The sequence below is a fragment of the Dryobates pubescens genome, chromosome 14 (assembly GCF_014839835.1).
Source record: "Dryobates pubescens isolate bDryPub1 chromosome 14, bDryPub1.pri, whole genome shotgun sequence".
NCBI lineage: Eukaryota > Metazoa > Chordata > Aves > Piciformes > Picidae > Dryobates > Dryobates pubescens.
Genome location: NC_071625.1, coordinates 17154627 through 17175206, shown reverse-complemented (window position 1 = coordinate 17175206; position 20580 = coordinate 17154627). Strand labels below are relative to the sequence as shown.

General features: G+C 37.5%; 1 protein-coding gene across 3 annotated transcripts in view; it reads right to left on the bottom strand.

Moving 5' to 3' along the window:
- The window catches only part of TRAPPC9 (trafficking protein particle complex subunit 9), a 427530-nt gene that overhangs the window by 173322 nt on the left and 233628 nt on the right, over window positions 1-20580 (bottom strand). The gene's annotated exons all lie outside the window — the stretch shown is intronic.

Sequence of the window (20580 nt, the reverse complement as noted above, 5' to 3'; positions counted from 1 at the left end):
AGAATAAAATAAAATGCTTGCCAAGTGGGAAAAAAAGAAATCAATATTATTTAACACATTTCTAAATTGCCAACCACCACAGCACATAGGAGCTTACAACAATAAAAATACAACTTCAATACAGTACCAACAGTGAGCAGCAACAAAATCGATCAAAAGCTAAATGAAATGCATGAAGCTTTGGTTCTAGCTGAGAAAGTTCTCCTGTCCTCCCAGAGCAGACTGCAAAAAAAAAGAGAGTAAGTTCTGACTAGAAGTCTTAATGGTTACAGCAAAACTAAGAAAAGCAGGTTTATAGCCTAGGCTTTATATTCATGGTTAATACTGAGGAGAAAAATGTTATGAAGTGGAAGAAAAACTAATTACATGCACAGTATTTCAAAGATTCCAAGACAACAAGAGGTCTGTTATATGCAAATCATCCACAGTAACATAATTCAAAGGTCTCTCTGAATTCATCACAAGTCCTATCATTAAGAGTTATAAATATATACCAGTCAGGTAGTCATGAGAGATTTTCTTCCAGGAAGGTAAGCCTAAACCATACAATGGAGAAGCATATTGTCAAAGATCTTACTGTAGCACTTCACTCTACCTACGGTCTCACTTGGAGCAATGAGTGTTTCCTACATTTACAACTGAAACAGGTCAGTTAACTGGATTTTAAGTGAAGAATTCTTTTGTTCTGAGTGTTCATTCATTAGTAAATCAGAAAAAAATCATTGGATGTCTTTCCATACAGTATGCTTTATCTAACTGGGAAATCATTCTTGTTTTCAGAGTAAATACAGATTTTTACACATGCACTTAGTAACCCCACAAAAAAAATTACATGTCTTAGCAGCTCTGAGCAGGTGAGAAAAAGGGGAAGGCAACCTTAGCCTTCTGATTTATGTAAGGGCTGACTAGGTTTCCTCAGATATCTCTATTAGGAAATAATGTTCAGATGAATTCTGAGGACTTTTGACATTTTTCCAGATAGCTGAAAGGCAAGAGTGAGGTCAGTACTCCACTTGGCAGCCCAGACATTCAACCCACAGTGCATGTGCCCATCAACAACATGGGCAGCAACTCCAAAGCACTTGTCAAACATACACAAATAACAGCCAAATGTGTGTGTTGACATTCTGATGAGTCCAGAGCACATGTGAGTCAACAAACAAATGCTATGTAATGTACAATGACATTTCTCTCCAGAAAATCCTGGATGGGAATAGGTAGGCATGTGCTATACATCTGAGATATATCTACCGATATATCTAAAGATATATATAGATGCATTCCAGCTGTTTCCTATCTTCTATGTTGCCAGAGGCTCTGTTGCTTTCCTTTCTGTCTCTGGCAGTCAGAGAAGTGAGATAAAATGCAGGAGAAACAGATCTACCAAAGGGCATAGCACCATATGGTACGGAGAAATGCAGCAGTGCACCAGCATCACCACAAAGCAACAAACTCAAAGCACTGCAGAAGACTGATACCTGCAGAAACACTAAGGAGAGAGGGACAGTGGGAAGGCCTGTGGCACAAGGAAATCTGCGAGTGGAAATACACAAACTAGAAAACTGAAACCCAAGCAAAATGGGTCCTAATCTCACTTTTAATAGTCACAGCAGTGTCTTAATCAAATTCAAGCTCCTCAGCCCAGTCTCTGTTTCACTGCATGAAATGTAATGCTTTCAGTTCTTAAGCTAAATGAATCTATGAAGATAATGAATTTTAATACTGGGCCTGGCAGTGTGACACCACTTATGGCAGTGTCATCTTCTCACAAACCAAACCTTGACTTTGTGATGAAGAGAAGCTGAACATCTGACTCTTTGAACCTCTAACTGTCCTCAAGACTTTCCCAGTTAGGCAGTCTTTATTAATATGAAGGAACATACAAGCCAAATGCTTTTATTGCTTTACTAATCACCTTTATTGATATTTGCATGAAACCTGACTATTTTCTCAGTCCATCTGCTCCTGCTGCTCATTTATAACTCAAACTTTTAATTCTGCCTTGTTAGCACTGGCTTATATGGAGGTAATTATGTGAGCAAAAACAAAGGATCATGATTTCTAATTGAGAATGGGAAACAGAAGCTCTTAGATTTGCTATTAATGTGATTTCTAATAATCCTTAAATAGAACTAAATCCTTAAATAGAATGTTTGTACATACAGACCTTTTCAGAATGTATTGACTGCATTAAAAAGTCAAATAAAAGTTGTTAAACTATAAAAGCAAATCTTTTAAAGCATAAAAATACTACCTTTTTAACATTTCTTGAAAGTGACCAGAGCAATAAGTAATGATTTGAGGTGTTTAGAAGACACCAAGCTAGTTTCACTCCCTATGTATGTATTTCACAAGAGCCACAGAGACATTAGACAACTCCTCATTCACATACTTAAGATATAAATACAGTAACTACAGCTCTTCATAGTTATTGTCTCTGCAGATCTATAAGAGAGTTCCTCACTGATGTTATTTATAAACCAACTGGTCCTGTTCCTTTGGTGTCTGGGTCTCATCTATTTAAATAATAGCAATACACTATACTGCAAAACTTTTGCCAGCATATCTTTAAAATACATAAGATGCATGGCTAGCCCAGTGTACACTCCACTTTGGTCTCTCCTGGCACAAACACCTGCTTTAGCTGGTGAACTGCTGGTGTTAAAAAGACCTCCAGAAAAGCTGTTATATAGGAAGCTAGTACATATATTGGTTATGTCTGTCTGAATTGAAAACTAAGCAATGTGCAATCAATGTTCTTTGAGTTGTATTACAGCTTTGGTGTACTCACTCAACACACTTGAAATAGTTTCAGTGATGCCAGTGAAGATCAGAGTAAACATACTCACATATTCAGTGAAATTCAGATCTGGTTGAGTAGATACAGTGAGGCCAATGGGCATCAGAGTAGACACCCACAGGGTAACATAAAAGGAGAACAAGATTTGGGTTTCCTGAACTGTAATGGTGAATACCACACAAGAATGGGGATCTGAAAGCCCCAACTGTGTAAACCCAGACTATCTCACCTCAAGATGATCAAAACAGCATTGGCTGGGATATTGGTTGTCCAGGTCTTCTATTAATAAAGTTTCTGCACTAACAGCAAGGCTGGAATTTGCTTTCTCTTGAAACAGATTGTATTAAAACTGTTACTGTAAGGCATAGCCAGAAAATCTTTCCTTTATGAGCAGAATACATTGGTAAGATTGTGCTTTGGGTTTCTTTTGAGCAAATGCTTAATTACACTAGTCAGGAAAGACCAAATTTTGACAGCAAAATTATATTTCCTTTGCACCACCATGAAGTTGATATCCCATCAAAGTCTATTGATAATGTGCCCCATCATGCCATGGTGAACCTAAGATTCAAGCTTGCTTCACTCATTCTAATCCACGTGTCAAATTTTACTTTTAAAATAAATAAATATTTTTGAGAAGGGCTTGAAAATTCCCAGGGCTAAAACCAAGCCTACTCAGGAATCTAATACATCAATGTAATTTATTTTTCATTGGGAAAATAAAATGGTGTGTGTGAGACATTCACTACTTCATGGGTTACTCATATATTTGTAGCGTGAAACTCCTTTCAATTTACACAGATAAATGCCTTGATTTTTTCCTCTTTGCTTAGTAACAGCATGCAGGGTAATACAAGCTGGAAAAGATGACATTTTTCTTTGAGAAAAATTCTACTCAGCAGGACCCAAATCTTTAACTGGAGAAAATCAGCATTTTTGTTTTTTAACAGTCTTACCTTTCTGAGAAGTTCTGAAAAATTAGACCTTTTTTTTTTCTTTTTTATTACTATGTGAGCCTGCAGAAAGTTAAATTTGATTAGGGTAATCAATATTGCTTGGAAATCATGATACCTAATACCAAAGTAGCTCCTTCCTAGAAAATTGAGAATGGAATGAATGGATGAGGCATAGCCGCAATGCAGTGCTTCTTCCAACAGCAAGACCTGCAAACTTCCCTACCAGTTCTCTAAATAGCAGCTGTGACTTCTTTTTCTAATTCATTCTCTCTCCCCTCCTCCAACTCCAAACTAATTTTAACATAGCTTCTTGTTAATTAACTACACTAATTGGTAATGCTTCTTGGCAAATTTAGCGGGATTCTGCAAGCACTGGCTCTAATATCTATGTCTAAATGCATATTCATCCTGATAAAATTAATGAAAAATCCCTCCCTCCACTCTTTGCATACTTCTCCTAATTCAAAAATCTATCTTTGCTTACCTAAAGTCTGGATGTGAAGTCCCAGAAAGTCCTGAGAAAACCCCTACTGAATACATGAAAGCCAGAAATTAAAGAAGTACTTCCCATGCTATAAAGCTCTGTTCCTCAAGATACTTTCTCCTGAGGTTCTTTGGATATGTTGTAATTACTCATTTCTGGATTATTAGGAAGAAGGGAAAGTGCAAATTAATTTAATCTAGTCCTGTAAATACATTATCAAATGCTGAATCTTCTCCAAGGTTTGGAATTTAATGAATTAAAGAGTCAGTATCAGTATCAGTATCAGTATCACTAAGGTTGGAAGAGACCTCAAAGATCATCGAGTCCAACCTGTCACCACAGACCTCATGACTAGAGTAGGGAGTCCAAGTCAACTCTAATGGCATGAAGCTCTGCAGCTGAATTTAGCCACAGCTACTATTGAGTCAGTGGAAGCCACTGGGATTTAGCTTCACTGAAAACAGCGATTTATTTAGGTGCTCAGATACTGATTTCAAAGTGCTGGCTTTAATTATTTCAAATTATTTTTTATACACTTATCTTCTGTTATAGCAATGCAACCAAACTATGGCATGACAGCAATGTTTTCACCTAGATTTTAGAGAAGGGTGTTTTGCATCACCTCCCCTTTGATTAGCCAGCATCTCTCATTCCAAGAGTCCAACACCTTGCATTGAGAATGCACCATGGACCTCCCTTTGGAAACAAATGCATCAGTTGCTTTGGAAATTCTTGCAGTGTCTTATTGCACAACTCAGTTTTCAGGTTTTGTGATTTGATGGCTAGTAAAGAAATTACAATAGCAACCCCTCCACTCTTTTCTTCATCTTTCATGTTGCACACAATCTGGAGCAAGCCACGGGGTTTTAGAAAGCTACCTTCCAGAAAAGTGCAATACTGTTCACTGCAAGAATGATTCTGCAGGACCTAGAAATGGGGAATCTCCTCCAGAAGTGTGGATTTCAATTTGTGATAATATATGTAATCCAGTATGAGTCATTCTCTCTTGCCTCATGCTGCTGTTGTCAGTACAACACTACTTCAAGCACATATATGCAGTGAGGGAAGGGCGGGCGGGGGGAGGGAAAAGAACTTGAAAGCATTTGAAAGTCATTCTAGACTACATTCTGCAGCCACATAATACTGAGTAAACAGAAGAGTGAAACTGCTGAGAATAACTGCTAATAGAACCAGGAAGAAAAGTGCCAACTGCATCTGTAAAAGGAATCACAGCAACACATCTGCCTGACCTGCAGTGTAACAAGTAGTTCACAAGTCTTAGTCTATAGAGGGATAAATAGCACTAAAAGCTATAAATCTTTCAGTTGTTCATTACAAAGTGACAACTGTTACCATGCCTGAAAGGTGTCATCTCTAATTTGTCTCTGCACCTCTCTAATAAGACACGTCCTGGGTTTAATCTAAGTCTACAAATGCACTCTCTTAATCCTTAGAGATTTCATGATTTTGTGTCCCCATTTAGACTTTATTCACTGAAGTTGAGAATTACTTCTGAAATTTTCTCCCCTCAAATCCACATGGACTCTTCTTTCAAAAGCTCTCCAGGGATGAGAGATTGCAAATACCAAAAGAGAAAGGATTGAAATAGCATCAATACAAGAGGAAGAAACAGCTGAAGAATAAAACCCACTCTGATTCAAAACTGCTCTGCAGAAACTTCTTTGCAGCTCATCAGTCCAAAATCCCTGCCAAGATTATTCAACCTGTTAAGACCTAACCCACCAGACAGGGAGGAGTAGCCAATTGTATTAGCAAACAAAGCTTAAGAATTAGTAAAAGTAACACGTATACAGAAGAAGCTAACAGCAATGCATCCTTAATGCAAATACAAATAGCAATTGTGATTTGACAGAAGTCTGTCACAATAACATGTTGCTCAAACTAGACATCCCCAGCAATTAAATACTCCATGCCACTTCACATGACAGAAAGACGCTTTAGGTATGATGCTACATTAACTTAATAAACTTCTAAATACATATTTCCACACTGGAATTTCTCTGTACTGTTTCTCTCTGTACATTTTTAAATGTACCAGTCTTCAAAATTCATAGGGATATTTCTCTAATAAGAAGTCATACAAAACACTTTTTTGCATAAAACAATATTTCACGCATTCAGCTTTTGTTATTTTTGCCTTTAGCTACTTCCAAGAAGACATTAATCAGACTCTTAACACTAACAAGCAGATGCTCAAGGGGTTCCACTTAAATCTACCTACCACCAAAAGCAGACAATGAGAGAAAAGCTTATTCACATAGTCAGTGAGATTTCTTGAATGTAACTATACATAGTTAAGTATCTACCATATAATAGCTCATCTTAGCTTGCAAAGAACAGGCCTTTTACTTATCTACTTGAGGAAACACCATAACAAGTCAATGAATATGTACTGTCGCTAGGAATGGTAACAGCAGCAAAGGTAGGACCAGCAAAGCCTTTGACTCCAGCTCTGTAGCAAGGCTGAGTGCTAATTCATTGGATAGCTTATATAGGAACTGAACTTTCTTTCCCTGACACTGTTACCCATCAAAGGTTGATAGAAATAAACATGAATAAACAATACTGCAAATATCTCTGGCTATGAACAGAATGACCAGGTGAAGATTCATAGTCATCTGTGTCTGGTAACAGAGAAGTGTTCTTCAAAATTGTTTAATTTTTATAGAAATACTAAAAGTTTTTTACTTTAAAACTTATGAGAGCAGCTTGTGTGAAAGAGAGGGGACTTCACCTGCCACCATTTCTGTAGGAACTTCCTTCAGAATTTGGCTTTCTCTTAGTAGCAAATAAAAATAACAATTCACCAATCTAAATACGTCAATACATCTGGTAAACAGCTCTCATGATAGCCATTAAAATCCACTGCTGAAATATTACCAAAGAATATTTCAATATAAACTTTTGATACATTACATTTTCTAGAGTTTTATTCTGCCATGGTAGCATACACTATCATACTACTTAAGGAAATACAGCAAAGGATATTAAATACAGTATTAAATACTTAAGGATATTGAATACAATAGAATTGATCAGAGGAAAGTTTGGGCTTTGAAAAACAAGATCATAAATACAAAATATGCCAGCATTACTTCACTCTGATGTTAAGACTAGGGACATACAGCAAACCAACAAAGGGAAACAGCACTTATGTGCATCTAAATTTGGGAAATATCAGATGATTAATAGTTATTTGCTTGCTATTTTTCTGTCTAAAGATTCATAACACATTAATGGCTGCAGCAAACAAAACAAAATAAAACAAAAGGCATTTTACATTTATGAGCAATACCTCAAGGTTGATGGTGATTCATCCTTAAATCCCCATTTAATCCACAAATAGAGGCTGTGTAGGTCATCACCATGTGAACCTCTCACAACCTGCCAATGCAATGAGCCTCTGCCCCAGCCAAATCAAACCACAGAGAAGATAAGGAAGTTTACAGTTTATTGCACCACCTACACAAGTCCCTGCTCTTCTGTGGTTGGAACACGACAGTGCTGAAAGCAATGTGCAGAAGACCAAAGAGAAGACCACCAAATTCTTTACATAGAGATCACTGAAAAGCTTCTAAAAGAGAAAGATATTTTGATATTGTAGGAAAGAAAAAAAAAAGTCTAAGTTTGCTAAAAATATAGCTAAAACTTACCTGGATTCTACAGCAAGGAAACACAGACGGGACTTGTGCAGCTGGAAAGATTAATACACAATCTGGAAAATGATTGACTAGCATAAGGCTGAATTTTGCTAATGGAAAATTGTTCAAAATAACCAAAATCAAAAGCTTACTGTGAAAAATTGGAGCACTGCACAAAGCACCTAAAGTGATGGGGCAATAAAATGGCAGCTGAAGTGCAAAAGAAGGCAGATAGGTCTGAAGTCTGCATTGGGTTTCTATGGCAAGGGTTTGCTAACAGTGGGGCTACCAAGGGTGGCTCCTGTGAGAAGCTGCCAGAAGCTTCCCCCATGTCTGATAGAGCCTGTGCCAGCCAGCTGCAAGATAGACTCACCACAAGCCAAGTCTGAGCCCATCAGTGATAGCAGAAGCACCTACGGGGGACAACATATTTAAGAAGGGGGAACACAACCTGTGCAATAGCAGCCAAAAAGAGGAGTGACAATTTGCAACAGAAACCCATTTCTGGTACCTGCAGTCAGAACAGTGATTCCCCTGTAGCCTGTGGTGAAGACCATGTTGAGACAGGCTGTCCCTCAACAGCCCATAGAGGTCCACAGTACAGACATTCATCTGCAGCCTTTGAAGGCCTCCACATCAGAGCAGGCAGGTGTGCCTGATGTAAGAGGGAAAACACTAGTGTGCTACTGCACAGAAATTCATGGTCTTTGCAGGCAAAGCTGCCTCAGAGCAGAGCAAGAAAAAGTCAAGTTGACCAAAAAAAGAGATTAAACATGTCACTTTTAACATGAGATGATGAGGGAGCAATTCTTTCAGAGTTCCACATGACACAACTGGGACACAAATGAAGTTACTGAGTGAAAAAGGTAAAGCAAATCCTAGAAAACACATTTCAGACAGCACAGTTGAATTGGCACTTCACCACCACTGGATACTATAGAGGCCAAGAGTTTAGACACTCAAAAATTTGAGATAAGGCTAATTTGTGTATCATAACACTGTCAGCAGCTGTTAGGTTCATTGTAGCTGCAGCTGAAGAGTCCTGAAGCTGGGAATATAAATCTGAGACATGTACATATGGGAAGGGATGCAACTGGCAGCTATCAGAAGTCAACTTGTGGGGCAGGTAAATCTGTGTCCTCCACCTGCATGGTTGCTCCCATTGCTTATCTAGGTGAATAAATGCCTGCTGAAGGGCCCAACTGCACGGGTGAACTAGGGTATCCCAAAGGAAATATAATTTAACTGGAAAACTGGAAGGATACACAACCCTTCATCCTCCTCTTCCCTCCTTTTGTCTGCAAAGGAGAATTTGGCATTTTTAGTAAGTAGTTACTGCACTGTTCCACTTAGTTTAGGAACTCAAAGTGCTGTGCAGTCCTTTTATTTTGCTATTCAATTTACTGAACATCGGGTATCACAAATAGTTCTTCCTGCTCCTGGAGAATTTCAGATGGTCACTCATGCTTTCCCAACAGAATATTTGAAGGCAGAAATACAGTTTATGTTACCAAATTCTTCCATGCAATATTAAAAGAGAAATACAGCAAAGAGCAATGGCTGAATAAATAGTTTCCTCTCCCAAGTTCAAATCTCCAGCATTTTACATCAAAGTAATTTTAACTGAAAGGAAAATCTAAGTGGTCATTCATCACTGGAAAGAAACACTGTTATTAATCTCCAGGTCTAACAGCTGAAGCCTGTGAGACGCCATCACTGTTCCAAACAAGTGAAAAATACTTAATGTGCTGATATAAAATTCTGGTTGTTTGTACTTCCGTTGTGAAAACTTCCAAGAAAATGTTGGATCAGTGGACACCTGACCCATCATTAACTTCTGTTGACAATTGGTCTTTTCCTTTTTTTTTCCTTTAATAATATTTTAATCACAAAGACAGATTTCAAAGTGATATTTAAAAAACTGACAGAGTACTGTTAAAGCCAAAGAGGCGTGCAAACACTCTTACAAAGATTTTGAGGTTTGTGTCTACTGTTGCAACTGAGTTTGAGTGTAGGTAATTTGAAGGTAACTACTTGAGAAAGAAGGTAATTAAAATAAATTTACTTGGCTACTGCTCAAATTCCCATTTTTTCATTTTCTTTTTTTTTGACCTTGCATTCAAGGTGCAAATTCCTGAACTTGAAATCAGAAAAGAAAGAGAGACAATGGTACATGTATAAATGAAACAGGCAATGTTGCTCTAGTTTCATTTTTAACAAATGCCTTTAAAAGGCACTCATAATTTGTCTATAGTTTTGTTGGCATCATAATGAAAATATATCTTCTGAGGACATCTGAATGTCACAAGGAAAGCAAGCATTGGCCTGGCTAGAGAAAAAACAAAGATAGGTAGGGGCAAAATCTGAGAAAATATAAATTATAAGGTGGCAAAATGCAAAGCAGGAACCTCAGAGGTACATCTAAAGTCTCTCATCTAGTGATTTAAGCTGGCATCCTCTTTGAAATTCCAGTGTTTAAAAGTGTGAAAGTTGAAGTATTTCCATCTAGTAATGTGTTCAACTTACTTCTATTCCTAAAAACTCACACTGTCATTCAACACACCCAGTACTAATTTATTATATGTTAAGAATAATGTCCATCAATTTATGACATGGTTAAGAAAAAGACCTTTTTCAAGTTTATGTTACCTATTACTACAATCCCAAGCATAGTTTGACTTGAACAGTTACTTGTTTCAATACTGTTCATTATAGAATTTCAAAGTTTGTTTTATCAGCAGTTTTTAATAAGAGATCACCAATCACTAAGCAAACTTCATTGCAACCACTAATACTTGGGTATTAAAGGACTAGAGGAAGAGGCACTTGGGTACGCCAGGCAAGAGGAAGGTAATGTCTCTTAGAAGACTTCAGAACCATCTAAAAGTCTGTAATAAAATTGATGACTTAGAGACTTTTTATGTTACTAAAAGATTTTATACCACAAGCATTAAGATTTTTTGCATATATTTGATAGCAGAAGGTTAAATGTAGTTGCAGACACTCACGGTTTTACACTTTCAAATGCAAAACAGACACCTGTGTATAGACTGCTCCAAAACAATTAGGAGTCCTAAGAAATAAGAAGGCCTCTTATAAAGAAGGGGCTGTCAAATCACCTCCAGCTGCAGTTTTACCACACTGCTCCTAATAACCAAGTCAGTCCTTAGTTAGGAGGATGAAAAATCCACACTGATATAGCTGAAAAAATTGATTGATCAATTAATTAATTGAGTTTATGCTGTTCAAAAAAGAAGTGTTCATAAGCAATGTCCATGCCACTTGGAAAACGTTGAAGTGCAAATTCTCCATTTCAAAACAGCCATAAAGAGGCACATTTCAGAAGTCAAATCTTATCTCAAGAGAGACTGTACAGAGAGACATTGTAATCATTCACATGAAGAGCAGAGCTTCCCACAGCAACCAAATTGTGCTCATTAATGAAGAAATCCTCAAAATCCCAAACATTATTTTAAAAGGACTATAGTTTTCAACAATTGAGTGACAGATTATAGTCATTTGAGAGTTGATCTTACATGTCACTTCTGGATTTTATGAATCACAATTTCAAGGAAGAATGTTGCGTTGCCAGTATAGTTCAGAGTAACTCCAATATTGTAAGAATAAGCAGGTTTTACACCTTTTCTGTATAGTACTTTTCAACACTATAAGACTGTAATAAATGTAAATGTCAATTAAGAAAAAAATACTAGATATCCTGTTCCCTAAAGCCATGAAACATCATTCACTACATGAGTTGATGGCTAGGCCATCCTGATGTGACATCAAAAGTGAAATCCTTGTTGTCACTTAGCCAGAAATCACATCCTTACCAACTAAAGTAAAATAAGGATTTCACCTCTGAGAAGATTAAACCACACCATGGGATGTGCAACCTGTTTCAGTACATGGAAACATTCAAAGCTTGAGGAAATACACTGTACAATTAAAAAACAAAAAAATGGTTTCAAGAAAGCAATTCTCACTTGTTATTCACATGAAAAATGTTGGAGTGAAAGCTCAGCAGAGTGTTTGGTTGCTTTATTTTTACAAAGACAATTAATAGAAAGAACAGCAGAGTAAAGTTCCCCTTTGCCACAGCTACAGTTGAGTGTCTCCCAGGAGTACAAACTTGCAGTAACTAAGAGGGTCTAATCAGCAACCAGGGCCCACCTCACCATTTCATTTCCTTAAGACTGCCAATAAAGATGGCAATTACAGCTAAATATAACAGAATGAGATATGCTTTTGTAAAGTGCAAAGAAAGATCACAGTCAATTTCAATAGGTCATCAAATATCTAAAGAATTGTAAAGGGCTTTCATCACTTTGATTTGGAAAAAATGCTTTTAGAGCAGTTCTGTCACAACTTGACCAACTTTGCAAAGTTTGGAGATGTAAGTAGATTATTTATTCAAAGGAATGAACAATATTTTAAACGATGTGTATGCCAAACTTCTTAATTCTCCTCAGAATATCAATAGTGCAATTGCTAACCCCTACTATCCAAATGAAATTGTGAACATTGAAATGAGATAACCACAGCATTTCACTTTGTCTTCTTCGAACAGTGCAGTCTATTCTGAAAAACAAACCCCAAAACCTCCCCTGTTTTACCTGCTCTATTTATTCAAAAAAAGTATTTCTGCCTTTCCACAAAAAGCAATTAAATTTTGAAAATAAAAGGTACTGACACTTTTAGAACTTCACCCCCCTGGCTAAGCAGCTGTGCAGGTAATGTGCAGAGCCTGCAATTTTGCTTTTGCAGAATGAAATTGTATACCCCTTAAGGCTGCCGCAGCACAGCTGCTAATTTTGAATACCTCTCTTACAACTGGATCAGTAAACTCCAAGTGGGGATGAATAAATAAGGTAGGTGGTGGATTTTAAAAGGCAAGTGAGACAAAAATAGAAGGATCTTTTTATAGCAAGAAAAACCCGGGGGAGATCTCACCACCTCCCTGCTGCAAAATGCTATTTGCTTTTTAATTAAAGCTTATTCAGTTTCTTTTTGTGTCCCAGTTTTCTCTGAGCACCAGCATGTCTGTGGAGATGAAAAATGCAGAGAGTAATGAATTTTAGATTTGAAAGAAGTCAGCTCTAGAATTAAAAAAGCCTTCCACATGTAGCCAAGATTTGAAGGTAAAGTGAATTAATGGCTGACTCGACTCATTATAATTATAATTATTCATGTTGTGGTGCCACCCAGAGGCTCTGTGTTAGGCACCATACTAATAATGTGCTTTCAACAATAAATCTGTTTGCAAAACCATGCAAGCATTTAAGAGACCAGGCAGACTTTAAGCAAGAGGAAGAGCAGATACATGGCAAAACAACAGGAAATGAAACTTCACTACACAACCACCAACACATTAGCCAATGATGACCTTACTTTTTTGAACAGGAGAGTAAACTTCAAGGTAAAATAATCTGCCTACATCAGTGTCATGGGGAGTAGGGGAAAGAAGGCACCACCAGTTGTCAGACACACCCAAACAATATATGTGCATCAGAGCAGTAGGATGGGACATAGTTCAAATCTGTGTATAGAGGTGGAGGTGTCAAGTTATTGTCAGCAAGCATTTTTTATGATGTCTCAAATTGTCCAGGTCATATCCTTCATGGTGTCAATTACACAGCTCAAGTAATCTTCTCACCAAAATTTTGCTGTGATACAACTGATATGCAACTCAATTTTGTCGAAGTGACAGAAATATGACCCTAATTACAACAAAAACACCCCACTAACTTGCTGTGATTATGCGGTCATGTCCCTGGGAGCTCTGCAGTGCTTGCTTATGTTCAGTAGTTGTCCTGGGACTCTCGTCAAAGGATACCCACATGTGTTGTAAATAACAAGAATTCATTTATTTTAACCTTGTGGTAAGCAGATCTAACTGAAAGAAACAATAATTACACTAAAACAATTCTAACTCTTGTAGCAAAAAGCATGCTTTGCCACAAATAACACAGGGCTTAGTTGTAAGACAGTAAAGCAAAATTACTCTATACTTACCACGAACAGTAAACTCAACAGTAGTGATATTAATGTTTCTTTTCTGCTTCATTTCCTTTTAATTTATCACTGCTTATCACTCACAAGGTATTTTCAGTCTGTATTTGTACAATCAGGAGGTTGTCAAGTACCAAAAATCTTTAAAACAACATTTAACCAAACTATCATTTATGTTAATTAAAGACACACATCCATTTATTCTCAATGGCACAGTGTTACTGGTTAAATAAAATGTAACTGCAGTCAGTAATTCCCAGCCAGCCCTGTAAGGATACAAGGTCAATTATTTCATCCTTGTAAATTAAAGGCTGAAAACAGCATAACAAATACCTAAAAGCCTAACAACAGACAGGCTGTTTTCATTACACTTCATATCAATAACAGTTGTCAAAATGAAAAGAACTGAATTCAAGCTTCATTTGCTTCCTACAACCCATTAGTAAATGTGTAAGTTTCTGTTTTGATAGGCAAGGGAAGCCTTTATAGTCTCATAAATGTAAAAATAAAAGATCTAATTTATTCACTCATCAACAATGGAGGATGTAGCTTGACAAGTTTACATGCCTGAACAGACACCCACTAATTAAAATGGTGAGGATGGCTGATCACATAAATTTGGGGTGTATCATGTATGGTAACCTTGCGAGACTGTCATGAAAATTAGAAGATCTTGATCCTGAAGAAGACATCTGCTCCATCTCCTTTTCCCACAAGACAATCTTGTTACATCTCAGAGGCTTCAATGGTAAAGCCACCACAGCCTCCCAAAACACTCATCCATAATTTTGTGATAATTGAAATTTTTTTCCAAACATCCATTATAAATCTATTTTCCTGCAACTTTATTTCAGCATATGTTTTAACCAGAAACACAAATAATCTATCATTTTTGTCCTTGTCTTTATTTTATAGCAGAGGTGGTGTGGTTCATCTCCACAGGCAGATAAGCATTACAGTGCCACTTGCTTAATCCCCTGTCAATGGGATGCAGGGGCAGTCTGAAGGGTTGAAGTGAGAACACTTGTAGGTTGACATAAAGACAGTTTAATAGATAAAGCAAATGTTGTGTGCAAAAAAAAAAGCAGAATTCATTCACCACTTCCAGTCAGGAGGCAGGTGTTCATTCAGCTCCAGAAAAGCAGGGCTCCATCATGTGCAATCACCACTTGGGAAGATAAACTCCATCTTTCCCAACATTTCCACTTCCTCCTTCTTCTCCCAGCTTTACATGATGAGCATGATGTCATAGGTTCTGGAATATCCCTTTGTTCTCAGCTGGGGTCAGCTGTTTTTGCTGTGTCCCCTCCCAACTTCTTGTGCACCCCCAACCTACTCACTGGTAGTGTGGAGAGAGGAGCAGAAAAGGCCTTGACTCTGTGAGAGCACTGCTCATCAACAGGAAAATAACCCCTGAATAATCAACACGTTATCCAAACCATGCCAGCTACTACGAAGAAAACTAACTTTACCAAAGCCAAAACCAGAACAATAAGTAACAGAGAGCTATTATGTACCTCCTGGTCTTCTGTCAAGTTAAAGAACCTCAATTCTCTCACTCTTCCCTCAAATCACGCTATGTAGATGTCTAATCATGACAATGACTGTACTTTGAAATCTCTATAATTAGTCAGTACCCTACTGGAAAGGCACATCAGAGAACCATCAAAGAGCTCCCACCTAAACTTAGTAGTTTGTCCTTGTTCCTGAAAGAGTTCTTGCATTCTGCAGTCAGGCTCCTCAAGTAATTTTGAACTTTAATTCTCTATTCTGCGACACGTGCAATCTCTCACGGCTTCCTTGCAGCTGAAAATGCCTTTGTCCACCACCTCGGTTGGCAATGACAATACTAATCAGAAACTATTTTTGCTGAATTCCATTGAACATATTCTTCTAGTCTCAGAACAAACCACTCATACCTGTTTTCTGCAGGTGGTTTTCCAATGAGTCCTATACTCACTGTACAGCAGAGTAAACCATGTTTCTTCAGCTTGACGTGTCATGAGAAGGAATGTAAAAAACCTTACTAAATTCCCTAAAATACATCACCTACTGATTTTTCTCTCTGCATAATGCTTGTCACTTCCTCCTGAAAAATTAGGCATTTCTGAGTACTTCCTACTCATTGCTCTTGATCCCCTTGTTTGAGGGTGTTAATATCTTTGATCATTCTTTCCTAGTTCAAATGGATAACCTGGTTTTACTCTATGTAAGAGTTTCAAACTATGAGGTGGACATGCCAATCCATCAGAACCTGTATTGCTATCAGATTGATAGGCAGCAGCACATGCAAAATTCACTAGAGGTGACAAAACCCACGTGGAAAATGTAGCTGTTTGAAAGAGCAGACAAATGGAACACATTATAGTTTTTACAACTCAATCATGGGAAATAGGTTGTCGACTGCTTTAAAGTATGAGTACAGTGCTCATTTTTGATAGACTTCAGGTTTATGTCTCCTTTTGTGCAGTGTATTATGGCTCTGCCATATGAGTCTATTCTGAAAAGAGAATAATAAATGGCTTTGCAGGAACATTGATATTTTTGTGAGTCAATGTTTCCAGTCTGACAATGACTTTAGATCAAACCTGCTAAGTGTACAATTAACACTCTACTTTTCAGCTGCATACCCTCTCAAACTCAAGTTGATTTATCTGTCATAAAGAACAAACATGATATACCACAGCAAAACAAAGCACAATATTAGAAGACACAAATTTATATTTTCTAAACATATAACAGCAAAATACAGCTATGTTGTCTGAAAGCAAATATACACTAAGGCAGCTGCTAAGTATTCCTGAATTATTCTTTCTTTTTAATGTTGCATCTTAACCAGATTCCCAGTAAAAAGGAAAAAAAAATCTTTTAGCTGGTTCATTTGAAAGAGAAAATGAAAGAAAACAAGAAGCAGAAGTATAGCAACAGGTAGTCACACCTATTTCAAAAACCTGATTACTCAGGTCTCATTATAAGAAAAATCTGAGTCCAGCTCTGCATTCACTCTAGAGGGAAATTTACATGAGAGCATTAAGGAGAAATGGGAAACATTATTGCAGAATTAAGAATTTCCTTCTTCCTGCCTGTACACACATCATCCCTATGAAAAGACATCATCTTCATGAAAGCGCAGAGATTTTAGAAAGTGCCGAGTTTTCAGAAACTTCAGGCTACTTCCTGAGGCAGAAATCTGGATGAAAGTGAGAAGAAAGAAAAATATTTTGTCCTGCTTTTTTTTTGAATTGTAAAATACAATTCACACTTTTAAGAACTGAGTGAATTGGAATTCATAGAGTTTCACATCACAAGCACCGGTTGCTTTAACACAGCTCATTCAGCAGAGCTTACAAACCCAAAAGGAGAGAGACCTTTAGCTTTTTCTTAATGAATGCTGAGCAGCGTTCTAAGAAAGTGTTTCTTTGTGGCAAGAGTGGAAGGCTGTTCAGCAGCACGCTTCCCGCTGCATGAGCAGGTCAGAGGAAGTCCATAAAAAGCAGTGAGCATTGTTCTGCAGTTGTGTTTTCTCCACCCTTATTCCAGAGTGCTCATGAGCAGAGTGCAGAGTGCTCAACATCTTTGCCTTGGAACAGTTAAAAATTATAAATATTCAGGTAAAATGCCAAAGAAGATCAGTACATTTCACTGCAGACATAAGAAAATGCCAAACACATTTTCTGGAATTTCAGAGACTGAAACTTCATCAGGGAAGCTTGGAAATTTTGATAAAAAAAAGTCAGAGGTGAAACATAATGGCTGATCTTTAGACACCCCTCTTTCTGTTCCCAACTCTTTCCTCTACACAAAGCAAAAGACACAACAAAATAGAAGTAGCAAGACATTAACATACTCTAAGACTTTTAAAGCCCTGACAACACCCCTTCCTTGTATTTGCAAGAAATATAAAGACTTTTTTTCAGAGAATCAGAGAATGGTGGGAGTCAGAAGGGATGTCTAAAGATCCTCTAGTCCAACCCCCTTGCTAGAGTAGCATCATCTAAATGACACTGGATACTTGCTTAGGTTGACCTGCGATAGTGATTTGCTTCTCATACATGATGGTGATAGCTCATTGGGCTGAGTGGGAAGAAAGGCTTTACTGACAAACAGTCGTATTTTTCATTAAATGTTTTGTGATGAAAGAAAGCAGGCCCCAAGAAAATAAATGATAACCCATCTGTTTAAAAGCATACGGTTCTTATCCTACTGTAACAAATCTCGTTAAGATCCAAAAAATTACACACTTTGGTACTTCTCCCTCTGCTATAAAAATTAGTTCCAGGGAAAAACAACAGACACAAAGTAATTTTGTAACAGTGTGACATTTATAAAAACAATTAATGTTTTTGCTAATTGATTGGCTGGCAAAAATACATGGAAACAAACCAGCCAAGTTTGAGTTTGATGACAATGCCTGCAAATAAAATAACAAAAAAAAATTAAAAAGGCCAAAAACTCTCAGTATCTGGCTCAGATTTGCTCACCTGTATCAAGTTTCATAATAAAACAAGGTTTACTCAGTCACACACTCTCCAGATTAAATTACCCCTTTCTAGTATGTTTTTAAAATACTTTTTATTATTTCAACCAAATCTGACAAAAAAGAGTAGAAGTCTCCAAAGGATAATGTTCTGAACAGCTTCTTGAAAAATGAATGCTAAAGAGCAGAAGAACGTCACCATGTCTCACACCTTGCTAAAGGCAAGGAGAAAGCCATCCTCTAGCTACTAAATCCAACACTTTATGCAGTTAAAAGACAAGATTTACATTAGTTTTAAGTATACCACTCCATCCCTGCATACCAAGCAAAAGATATTAATCTCCCTGCATTTCCTGTCCTTGGTCAAATCCTGCTGAAATATTCCCAAAGAAAAAGAGAAGCATGTTAATCTAAAATATGTCTTAGCTCAATCTTTTTTTTCTTTCTTTGTATTTTTTTCTCTTTTTTTTAACTTAAGATCATCAAACTCAACAGCAGATTGTATTTCCTTTCTTGTCACAGCTGTGGTGATTGTGAATGAATGACAAAAATGGACATAATGAAAATGTGGGATAAGAGTCTACAGTAGGCATGAGAGGGATAACATTCAGGGAGAGATTTAGCAAGGTCTCAGGAAGCTATAGGCAGGGAAAAATGCATCCCTGTGTCATTTCTCCTCCCCTCTTCTTCATGCCCAGTTAAGGAGAAAGCATGAAGTATCCCTCAAATCCACAGCAGAATAGTCAATTCAGGTGAACAAAAGCCAGTCATGAACTTGAGAGGGGAAAACTGACCCAAGAAGTCAGCTTACATGTATGTCTACAGAATTTAAATACAATATATATTGTATTTTTGGCATGTTAAGTTCATTTTAATTAAAAAATATTTTAAATTCCATACTTTAAATACAACCTTTAATTTGGCTCACAGTGACTATGTCTAATAGTAAGAGACATTTGCCCTTCACAGTACCCCAGAGTCCTGGACCTCTTACTGACGAGACTCGAAGGCTTTCTACAACTAAGGCTTCACTCCACTACACATTTATGTTTGGTCCCACACAATGTTACAGCATACACCAGGGGAAGCAACTCAGCATCATTTCTGCAGAGGACTCTGGCATACTGTAAAATAAAGTAAGGATAACATCACATGAATGTAAATAAAAGCTGTTACAAGCTTTTGTTTTCTAAAGTGTCAGAAACGGAAATGGGAGATATCAGAGTTTCTTCATATCTGAAACACTGTCTAGAAGTCCAGCTTACAGGTCACAGACACTTTTGTGGTCAGTTTTACTCTTTCATTCAGGGTTCAAATGAAAAAAAAAAACCACCACACATTACTTTAAAAAAAAAAAAAAAGTAAGAAGGAAAAATGTTCCCTGTACCATGTTAAAAAACAATATAGAATAGAATAGAATAGAATAGACCAGACCAGCCCAGACCACACCAGGTTGGAAGAGACCTTTGAGATCATCATGTCCAACTCATCATCCAACACCATCTAATCAACTAAACCATGCAACCAAGCACCCTATCAAGTCTCCTCCTGAACACCTCCAATGATGGTGACTCCACCACCTCCCCGGGCAGCCCATTCCAATGGGCAGTCGCTCTCTCCATGAAGAACTTCTTCCTAACATCCATCTAAACCCCCCCTGGTGCAGCTTGAGACTGTGTCCTTTTGTTCTGGTGCTGGTTGCCTGGGAGAAGAGACCACCCCCACCTGGCTACAACCTCCCTTCAGGTAGTTGCAGAGACCAATAAGGTCTCCCCTGAGCCTCCTCTTCTCCAGGTTAAGCAACCCCAGCTCCCTCAGCCTTATATCAGCATAATAATTTTCTACATCTATGTTGATGTTTCCACTTTGTAACCAACAGAAAACTAGAGACAAGATGTGGACTTGAAACTTTTTCTCTGCTGGCTTTCAACCAGCTGTCTCCTCGTGTCCTGAAATTAGCACTAACTAGATACCTTCTGCTAGTTAGCGATGATACATCTTGGATGTTCATTTGGGGGTTCTTTAAAAGTATTTATTATCAGTGCATCTTTCTGCAATTACAGCTCTCTCTGGTTTAGTTTCCTTAAAGATATAATTTGCATTGCATTTGTTGTTTCATCATGACAAAATCCCTTTTATTTAGACCCATATTGCTGTGAACTATGATAAATAGTTCAAAATAAATGCAT